Raw genomic sequence first — 11,280 nt, forward strand, 5'->3', positions numbered from 1 at the left:
CTGGCCAAAGATTATATTTTTGTTTACTTAAAAATGCATTTATTTATTTCCATTCTTTTTTTTTAAAAGTACTTATTTATTTGAGAAAGAGAGAAAGAGAGAGGGAACACAAACAGGGAGAGGGGCAGAGGGAGAGAATCTAAAGCAAACTCCCCACTGAGTGTGCACAGCGCTGTATGGGGCTCAATCTCATGACCCTGAGATTATAACCTGAGCGGGTGCCGACAGTTCAATGTTTAACTGATTGAGTCACCCAGGTGCCCTATTTATTTCCATTCTTGAAGGACGTTTTTCTGCTGGATATAATACTTTGAACTTATAGTTTTAGTTCTTTCAATACTTTCTAGATGTTGCTTTTTTTGAGAGAGAGAGAGTGTGATCTGGGTAGGAGTGGGGGTGCAGAAGGAGAGGGAGAGAGAGAAACTTTTTTTTAAAGGTTTATTTATTTATTTTAGAAAGAGAGAGCACAAGCGGGAGGGACAGAAGGAGAGGGAGAGAGAATCTCAAGCTGACTCCACACCTAGAGTGGAGCCCAACATGAGACTCAATCCCAAGTCTCTGAGATCAAGACCTGAGCTGAAACCCAGAGTTGGACACCTAATGGACTGAGCTGCCCTGGTGCCCAATGTCGCTTGTTATCTGGCCTGTAATACTATTGATGAGAAATCAATGGTCATTAGAATTGTGGTTCCCCAGTATAAAGGTCATTTTTCTCTGGCTAATTTCAAGACATTTTATTTATCTTTTGTTTCCAGTGCTTTGTGGGCATGGTTTTCTTCACATTTATCTTTCTTGAAGTCTGGTGGGCTAATTGAATATATAGATTTATGTCTTTCACAAAATTGTGAAAAGATTTTCTCTTCTATCTTTTTGTAGAACTCAATTGCACATATTTTGGACTTTCTAATATTGTTCCAGAGATTGCTGTGTTTTTTTTTTTTTCCCTTTTAAAAAATATTCTCTTTTCACATTGGATAATTTCTATTGAGCTATTTAAAAGTTTGGTGATTCTTTGTATGAACATCCTTCTGATATTAAGCTGTCTAGAAATGTTTAATTTCAGATATTATATTATTCAGTTCTAGAATTTCCCTCTTGTTCTGTTTTTATTATTATTTTTTTAGAAAGAAATGAGAGCTCAGGCTCAAGCAGGGCAGTGAGGGTTGGGCAGAGGGAGAGAATCTTAAACAGGCTCCATGCCCAGTATGGAGCCCAACATGGGGCTTGCTATCACGACTCTGAGATCATGACCTGAGCCAAAATCAAGTCAGACACAACCTACTGAGCCACCCAGGTGCCCCATTGTTCTTTTTTTTTTTTCTTTTTAAAGATTTATTTATTTATTTGAGGGAGGGAGTGGCAGAGGGAGAGAGAGAGAGACTCTTCAGTGAGCACAGAGCCCCACATGGGCCTTGATCTCAGGACTCTGAGATCATTACCTGAGCAGAAACCAAGAGGTGAACTTTTAATAGACTAGCCACCCAGGCACCCCACCATTGTTCATTTTCTTAAGTATGATTTCTGTGTTGATATTTTCTGTCTTCTTGTTCCATACAAGCAATTTTCCTTTATCTCACCAAGCATAGTTAGAGCAGCTATTTTAAATTCTTCCTCTGATAATTCTAAAATATCAGGATTGATTTCCATTGATTTTATTTTCTCTAAGAATGGGCTGCATTTTCCTGTTTATTCATATGTCAAGCAATTTTGGATTGTTCCTGTATGTTATGTTGTGTAAACTTTAGATTCTACTCAGTTTCTCCCACGAGTGTTAGTATTATTGCTTTAACTGGCAATTCACTTGGTTGTACACAAACTAAAAATTCTGTGTCTTTTACAGGAACTCATATCTCAGTTCAGTCCTTCCCTTCCCTTCCTTTCCTTTTCTTTTCATCTCTCTCTCTCTCTCCTTAGCTGGGTTGTTTATAGTCTGCCCATACATGATGGCACTGTGGCCAGACAGAGATTTGCACATGTACATAGAATTTGCCTTCTCTTTCTGGCTCTCCATTTTCTATAATCATCATCTACTATTTTCATCTCATTCTATCATTTTAATGGCTGTTGATGCCCTGATTGCCACCCTCTTGCATTTTGAATCAAACTCAAGAGACTGTGAGTCATCAAAATTTTGGCCAGCAAAAAAAAAAAAAAAAAGGATGACTGCAGGGTGCCCACAAGAAGCACAGCAAATAAAAAAGGGAGGACATAGTGGTGGTGGTGGTAGTTTGTCACATGCTTGTTTCTTATTCTAAATTTCTACTTCCTTCTAGAATCTTCTACTCTTATTCACGTTCCAGATCCTTTAGGTAGTTTGGTGTATATTGTACAGAGTTCATGGTTCTAATCTGTAAGAGTGTTCTCATGTTAGAAACTTAAACAGTTATACTGGAAGTGGAAACCAGAGTAGACTTTCCAGTTGTGAATGGAAGGGGAAAGAAAAAAAAAAACAAAACTGAATATTGGTGTATACTGGTGACACTGTCTTCCAAAACTTGCTTCAGTGTACCCCAAACTCTTATGATAGAAGTGTTAAAGTAGAAGTTCCTGTTTAAGATAAATTGCATAATATAATAGTTTTCTCCACTTAACTAACATTTGGTGAAGTGCACAGAAATAGATATTAAATAAACCCTTGTTACATTAACACTCTATAAAGACTGAATAAAACGTAATAACTTTTATCTAAAAACTGACATATTTCTTGAATTTGCTAACTGAATTCACTAAGTATAAGTCTAAAATATTAGATCAATATCACATTTTAATATGGCAATTAACGTACTAAAATGTGAGATAATTTTAATATATAATTGCTTGAGAGCTCAATTTGACATTTTTTACTACAGATTTAGAACTGAAAGAATATGAATAGATTCCTTCTGGTAGTAAGCCAGAAACTCAAAGGAAGCATGTTATCTTCTTAGAATGAAATAGTAAGAATGTTTTACTGAGGACACTCTAAGTCTCAAATATAAGGAATTTTATTTAGTTAAATATAAATATAATTGTGGATAACCACAATTTTATTTTGTTTTTCATATACATATAAATAATTTGTTTTATGAAACTTAATTTTGTCCTGAAGTAGCATTCCATGAAATGTTGTAAAAAGGGTATTAAATTATTAAAAATGAAATATATATGATATAACAAATACATTCAAAATGGCCTTCATTTGCCTTATCTGACTGCATGTACTAACAACTTTTAATCTTAAATCCAATTCACTAATACCAACTAAAACAAATCAAACTGGGAGACAAAGTACAGTGACATGTTACCAATATAGAATTATTTAATCTGAATTAGATTTTTGAATATTATAAACATATTCATGTGGCAAAAAACATTTTATTATAGAGATCAAATTTGCATTTTAAAAATCAATCTAAACTTTGTTATCTTTTAAGCACATTTTATTTTTTCCCCAAGGTTTCTCAAGGCCATGCATATTGATTAATTGTTTGAAGTATAATTTTATTGTAGCTGTAAACTATTCACAAAAGAGTTTATAGTAAAGAGTCATGAACCTAAGAATTAAATGTAGCTATAAAGAATTATCTTTACACTTGGAGCTTTACATCCACCAATACATTATTTCTAAAAGTGGCTTAATAAATCTGACAGTCTTTATCTCTGCTACTTGGTCTCAATTTGTATTTTTTAGTTCATGGGATATTAAATAAGTCGTTCATCTAAGAAGTTTGTGAGACCCACCAAAGACAACTAGAACACTGTATCACTAATACTCACACATATATGCATACACACAGGATGGTAGAAAAATTCTAATATGGTTCTCAATGATCCCCACCTTTTTGTATTCCAAAAAAAAAAGAGCAATAGCAGCCCAGGCCACACCAGATAATTGCTTCTAATGCTCATATCCTAACAGTCTTCAAAACCATTTGGAACTAAAAGTTAGCAGTCCTACTCATCTTTTCTTCATCACTGTGGTTGGCAGAATAATGTCCATGTCCTAATTCTCAGAACCTCTGATATATTATCTTATGGCAAATGGGACTAAAAAGTTAAAGGCTTTGAGATAGGGAGATTGTCTTGGGTTATCTGAGTAGACCTGATATAACCACAAAAATCCATATTAGAGAAAGGCAGGGAAGGTCAATGTAAGAAGTAAAAGATGTGATGATGGGAATAAAAATCTGGAGTGATATAAAGAAGGGGCCATGATCCAAGAAATACAGGCAGCTTCTAGAAGCCAGAAAAAGAAAGGGGTAATTTTTCCTTGAAAACTTTAGAAGTAATGCAGCCTTATAACACCTTGACTGTAGACTTTTCTGAACAACATGTATGAGTCAGAAAAGCAACACATTTAAGCAAAAGATGCTATGTCAAAACAGGTAAATAAAGTATGATTTATTTACAAAAAAAAATTTAGCAAAGAGAGAAAGTAATCTACGGTGTTGAGGTAAGGAAAATGGTTTCCTTAGTGAGCTGTTTGTGACTGGACATACCATAAGGAAACTTCTTGAGTGTTGAGAATAATCAATTTCATAATTTTGGTGGTGGTAACATAGGTTGGTTCAATTTGTGCAACTTTAACAGACTACAAACATATGAGTCACGTATTTTTCTGTATATGTTACACTTCAGTAAGGAGTTTACTTAGAAAAAAAAATGTCAGACTGCTTATACAAAACAACATTTTCTAATCCTCAATTAAAAGAGTTGAAGTAGAATTCAGTTAAACCAGATTGTCTCAGTTTTGGCACAGCATTAGGTAGCTGACCCACCCATAGCTATAAGTTAAACTATGCATTATGATACTTGGTTTAGGTGCCCTGTTCTTTTTCAATCAACTATAAACTTGGAGAATGGAGAAAGGACAGTGTTCTCATGGAAGAACTGTGGATAGGAAAATTTATCTTAAAAAAGAATGGCAGGATGTCTGCTTGGAAATGTTTTTATGATGTTTCACTACAAGACCCATATAATCACAATATATGAGGGCAATCTAATTTGATGATCTGAGTGTTTGAAAGGAACTTTTTAAAACTTCTGCAACCCTAATTAAGGTGATTTGGAAGCAATAACTTTAATGTTGATCATTAAGCATGACACTAAGATGGTAAACAAGAGATGTTGAGAAGCCCACAAGTCCCTGCTGTTATTTCAAAAGCAATGTATTTGAAATAAACTCATTGGGACTGAGATTCTTCTGACAGAACAAAGTGATCTGGGAGCTAGGTAATATTGCCTGTCAGAATAAATTGTCTTGTTTCCTCTGGTGTACCTTAATTATTAATTAGGACTCAACATTAATGTCCATTCTACATTTTCCTAGATCTCTGTAATCATGACACATAAAATTTACTAGAGTAAAATGCAAATAATTTAAGAAATAGAAAAAGAGATTAATATCAAATATTATTAAATCCATTGCTCATAAAATCACTAAATTATGTCTTATTTACAAAAAAATAGTTTTAATTGGTTGAACTGCAACTTGTGGCTTAAGATGATAAACTGAATTTTATTATTTTTAATAAATGAGATACAAAATTAAATTTTCATACTGTTTTACTTTTTTAAAGAATAGATTTTTGAAACTTTTAAAATTATTGGAACATGTAATTGTGGTTATTTACTTTCAATATAATTCTTATGAGAAAATCTTGGAGGAAGTGAATAGGTTTCTTTTATGTTTTTTATAATATTTAAAAAGTAAAATCCATCTTTTCATAGATATTCTAGAAAGAATTAACTTGAAAATTATGATTTCTTTTTGGAAGTTATTACATAACTACCAAATTTGATAACTTATTTTGGAAATAAATTTGTCCATGTGAATCTTTGGGGAAATGAGTATTCTGTAGGGAAAAATGGCCAACTTGTGGACCAGAAGTCCATAAAATGAATGGCTTCAGGACTTTGTGCACTATTTTAGCAATAGATCATGCCTGTCTATGAGTAATATGTTTATTCATTCAATTGGCCAACAAATATGCATTGAAATAGTATTAAATCTGGGGCACCTAGGTGGCTCAGTTGATTAAGCAGCCAACTCTTGGTTTCAGTCTGGTCTAGCACCACAACTGGCTCCACGCTCAGCACAGTGTTTGCTTAAAACTCTCTCTTCCTCTACCCCTTCCTTCTCTCTAAAATAAATGAATAAATCTTAAAAAAAATAATAATTGTATTGCATCCATTTGTAATCCTAAATTTCATTAAATTACTCATTCAACACCATTTAGACTGCGGCAAAATAACTGATTGAATCAGCCTTTCACCATAAACAATTGTATAACTGATCAAAATATAAGAGACAATTACTTTCAAGTATTTATAGGCATTAAGTAACAGACAGTGAAAAACTACAATTCTTTTTTTTTGATGGTAATTTTAATTTTTTTCTTATGTTATGTTAATCACCATACATTACACCATTAGTTTTTGATGTAGTGTTCCATGATTCATTGTTTGCATATAACACCCAGTGCTCCATGCAATACACGCCCTCTTTAATACCCATCATGAGGCTAACTCATCCCCCCTCCCCCCGCGAACCCTTAGTTTGTTTCTCAGAGTCCATAGTCTGTCATGGTCCGTCTCCCCCTCCAATTTTCCCCCTTCATTTTCCCCTTCCTACTATTTTCTTCCTTTTTTTTAACACACAATGTATTATTTGTTTCAGAGGTACAGGTCTGTGATTCAACAGTCTTACACAATTCACAGCGAGAGAAACAGTCAACAAAACCAAAAGGCAACTAACAGAATGGGAGAAGATATTTGCAAACGACATATCAGATAAAGGGCTAGTATCCAAAATCTATAAAGAACGTATCAAATTCAACACCCAAAGAACAAATGATCCAATCAAGAAATGGGCAGAAGACATGAACAGACATTTTTCCAAAGAAGACATCCAAATGGCCAACAGACACATGAAAAAGTGCTCAACATCGCTCGGCATCAGGGAAATCCAAATCAAAACCTCAATGACATACACCCTCACACCAGTCAGAATGGCTAAAATTAACAAGTCAGGCAATGACAGATGTTGGCGGAGAAAGGGGTACCCTCCTACACTGTTGGTGGGAATGCAAGCTGGTGCAGCCACTCTGGAAAACAGTATGGAGGTTCCTCAAAAAGTTGAAAATAGAGCTGCCCTACAACCCAGCAATTGCACTACTGGGTATTTACCCCAAAGATATAAATGTAGTGCTATAGTGAGGGCTGTGAATTGTGTAAAAACTACAATTCTTGACAGAAAGGAAATATAAAATGTGAGTTCTACATTTCCCCTGGCTCCCTGCCTTAGGTCATACTCTTACTGTGTGTGGCACATGCAAGTGGGGTGCAAGCAAAACAAGGTAGGTGGAAATCAGAATTCTGTGCTGCTTATGCAGCTTGAAATTATGAAGGGCCTAAAAGAAAGATCTGGGCAGAAGAGAGGGTTTAGAAGTCTTCAAGGCTTTGTTGCATGGCTGATTTTTGTATATGCAGGGTGAATTTCCATAAAAACTAGTGGAGAGTAACTGCAGTGGCACCTAATGCAGAAGAGAGATGCTACATAGTAAGGAAAACTGAGGGTTGTTGGAATTCTGGCTCAACCAGGGTGGGCATACTTCACTGAGGAATTCACTTAGTTAAGAGCCTGAACAGAAGGACAAACAGTAATGGCTATACCCTATGATGTATAATATACTTGAATCTAAGCAAAGTTGAGAATGCATCAACTCTAACAAATAACAAATCAAGTCTATAAGGACCAAGATGATCTGCCATTAATTGAGCTGCCTGCTGAAACAAAACTATTAAACATAATTAAAAATCTCTTCAAGGTGTCATACAAATATATAGCATAAAACAAAATTTATGCCATGTGAAGCAGAAAACTGACAAAAATGAGGATTTTTTTAAAGTTCAATTGATACAGACCCTATAATGACCTAGGTGTTGGAATCAGTGGTCAGGGACTCTAAAATAGGTATTTTAAATATATTCAAAACTCTTAAGGAAAACAGCCATATAATATGTGGACATATGAGGAATTCCAGAAAAGAAAATGAAAGAAATATAAAATAATAAAAATATATAAATTCAAGAAGTAAGTACAATATCTGAAAAGGGTAATTATTTGGATAGGTTTGATAGCAGCATGCAGATTGAAGGAAAAGGTCAGTGAAGAACAGCCTGCACTAACCTTTGAAAATCTGAGAGCGGAATATTTCCTAATTTGGTGAAAAACATCAATGCAGGTTTATGAATCTCAATTAAATCCAAGTAGGACACAAACAAATAAAACCACACATCATAGATAAACTTAGAAACCAAGGGTAAAGAGAAAAAAGTAGTCAAAAGAAAAAAGCCACATTACATAGAGAAGGATATATAAATGATGATTGGCCTCAGAAACAGAGGCCAAAAGACAAAGAAACGGCATCTTTAAAGTGCTGAAAGCAGTAACAAAAATCACTGACAATCTAGAAATCAATATCCAGCAAGAATGTTATTTAAGAGCAGAAGAAAAAAGCTCATTTTCTGATAATCCTGATAATTCAAAGATGTATTTGTCATCAGTAAATCTGCAAAAAAAAAAAAAAAAAATTAAAACCTCAAATGAAGTCTTCAACCTGAAGGAAGTGTTGTAATGTTCTTAAATTTACATGGAGTGGAACAATATTCATATTAAGCATACTATGATAAGTTAAAGGTACATACTGTTATCCAGAACTAACCTGTGACTAATAACAAATGGTAGAGGAGATATATGTCACTAACCAGAATGGATTATAATACAGTGCAGATTGTATCTTTTCAGATCTCCCTCTCCCTCTCCTTGTCCCTTCTGGGAGAGACCATCACACTTAGGCAGACTTTGGGAAGGCCCAAGTAAGAGACAGGCTTCTGACCAACAGAGATTTCTGACCAAATTGAGATTGGCTAACAATCTAGTGTGTGAGCAGATTCTCCTGCCCATTTGAGCCTTGGTATGATTTGCAGCTTCATCTGACAGCCTGATACAATGTCATGAAGGACCCTGAGTCACAAGGACTTAGTTAAGCTCCTCCTGGGTTCCTGACCCTAAGAAATTCTGTGAGATAATGAATGTTTGTTGTTTCTAAGCTGCTAATTTAATTTGCTGTGCAATGATAGTAGCTAATATATGACAAAACAGATAAAATAGATGATTTCCTTGAAAGCTACAGATTACCAAAGCTCATTCAACAAGAAATAAACTATAACTATTAAAAAATTAAAACATGAAAATCAAAACTAAAAAGTACTGTATTTTAAACTGAGTGAAAAAAATCATATTTATGGGCTGCTACTAAAGCAGTGTTAAAAGGGAGCTAACTTTATAATCTTTTACACTTATGTTGGAAAAGAATAAAGGTCTTAAATCAATGACTAAGGCTTCCATTGTAAATGAAAATAAAAGCAAATGAAGACTAAATGTAACAGAAGAAAGGAAACAATAACAAACAGGACTCAGATGGAAAATTTTTAAAAATTAATGGAACCAGAAGTTGTTACTTTGAGATCAATAAAATTGATGAGTTTCTTGTCTGAATGATCAAGGAAAAAGAATATAAATTTTAAATATCAGGAATGATAAGGGGAATGTCACTAAAGAGCCTACAGACATTAAAATGGATAATTTATTAGTATCAATAAAGTATTTTCTATGTGTTTTTAAATATTTCATGTTATTATAGAGTTTAAAGATCTAAGTAGGCACAGTATACTTTCATTACTGTGCGTGTTTATCCCAAATTACTGATACTTCCCTAACAACTGGTTGTGGCTAGTCATTTGGATTATTTTGGTAATGTTTCTTATATGAAAAACAATGTGCTGATCTTCATTTTAATTAATCATTGCATGTTATATAAAATGTAAAGAACATGCTTTAATACAATTAATAAAATATTTAAAATTACTCTTACTGAATTAATCAGGATAATTACAACAAAATTAACAAAATGCTTACTAGAGCATAAGGCTAAGAAAAACTGGTTCATTTAGTCCAGTCTCATATCATACTGCTGATATGATATGTAGGAGCTCAATAAACTTGTATTGCATAAATAAACAGGTTTAAATATTGCTCACAGTCTGAATTTTTATACAGAATATTTCTAACTTATTCAAAGGCAAATATTGCTCATGATGGTGCTTTATAGAGTTTTAGAGAACAGTGTTAAATTTCAGCTAAAAATGTAGAAGAAAAATTTTTTGTACACTAAAATTATATGAGACCATTATTATTTTTACAAGGATGACAGTGTAGTAATTACCTTTATGTAAATCACATGTGTTTGGGACACACATACTTTTTTTCTAAGTATTCTTGAGTGATCCCAAGCAACGTTAATGGCCAAATATATGAATAGTCCTTTCATTATTAGTTCTTTGACATGGAACCATGTTTCAAATATTGATATTCCAATGCCTATCGAGTAGTATACTCTCCATATGGAATCTAGAGGATATACATGGACACTTCTGTTTTATGGGTCACCCAGCTCAATTTTCATAGGATGAAACCAGTGACTTTTAGCAATCATACCAAATAGATGACAATTTGTTGACTTTAATTCTTTATCTTAGAGTGTACTCTTTGAAGTCAAAGCAATATTGTCACTTACATCTTTGTATGGGATACAGTTTTTTCATGCAATCATCAGACATCTTTCCTTAGAACACTACACTGCTAACCTCACTAGCATTTTGTATATTAGTATGTTTTATTTTGTGGTTGGGAAATACCAATGAATCTGAAACTGTGACAATAACACATCAGTGTCCAAGGCAGTGACTCATAATTATTTGTTGTTATATGACAAAAGAGATATTTCAGTTGTTTTAATGACTATTTTGTTTTATTTTTTGGTAATATGAAAATATTGATTCTTATGAAGGCTAAGCTTATTGGAAATTCAACACTGGTTTATATTAAAATAGATAAAAATATTTTTGTGCCTTGAATGTTGGAGAGAGAAATCTGTGAAGTACCAATATAAAAAGAATTTAAAAACATAAACAGAATATCTATAATCATTCTTAATTAGCTACTAAAGTTCTATCAAGTCAAAAGCTCTTATATAATGTTTTAAATTATCACACTGCCATTAAGTCTTGGGGATAAATTGTTGCAGAGTTTCAGGCTTATAAGACAGAGTCAAGTAACTATTTTGGTTTCTATCACAAGATCTCTTTGGTTCTACAGTGGAGATGGATTATAGAAATGCAACAAGGAAAGAAAGAAAATCAGTTCCTCAGTTTTCCTAATAGTCCACCAATAAGATA

Source organism: Eumetopias jubatus, unplaced genomic scaffold, assembly GCF_037043125.1.
Source record: "Eumetopias jubatus isolate StellerSeaLion01/CBP00866 unplaced genomic scaffold, mEumJub1_p1.0 scaffold_2, whole genome shotgun sequence".
In the NCBI taxonomy this organism is placed as follows: domain Eukaryota; kingdom Metazoa; phylum Chordata; class Mammalia; order Carnivora; family Otariidae; genus Eumetopias; species Eumetopias jubatus.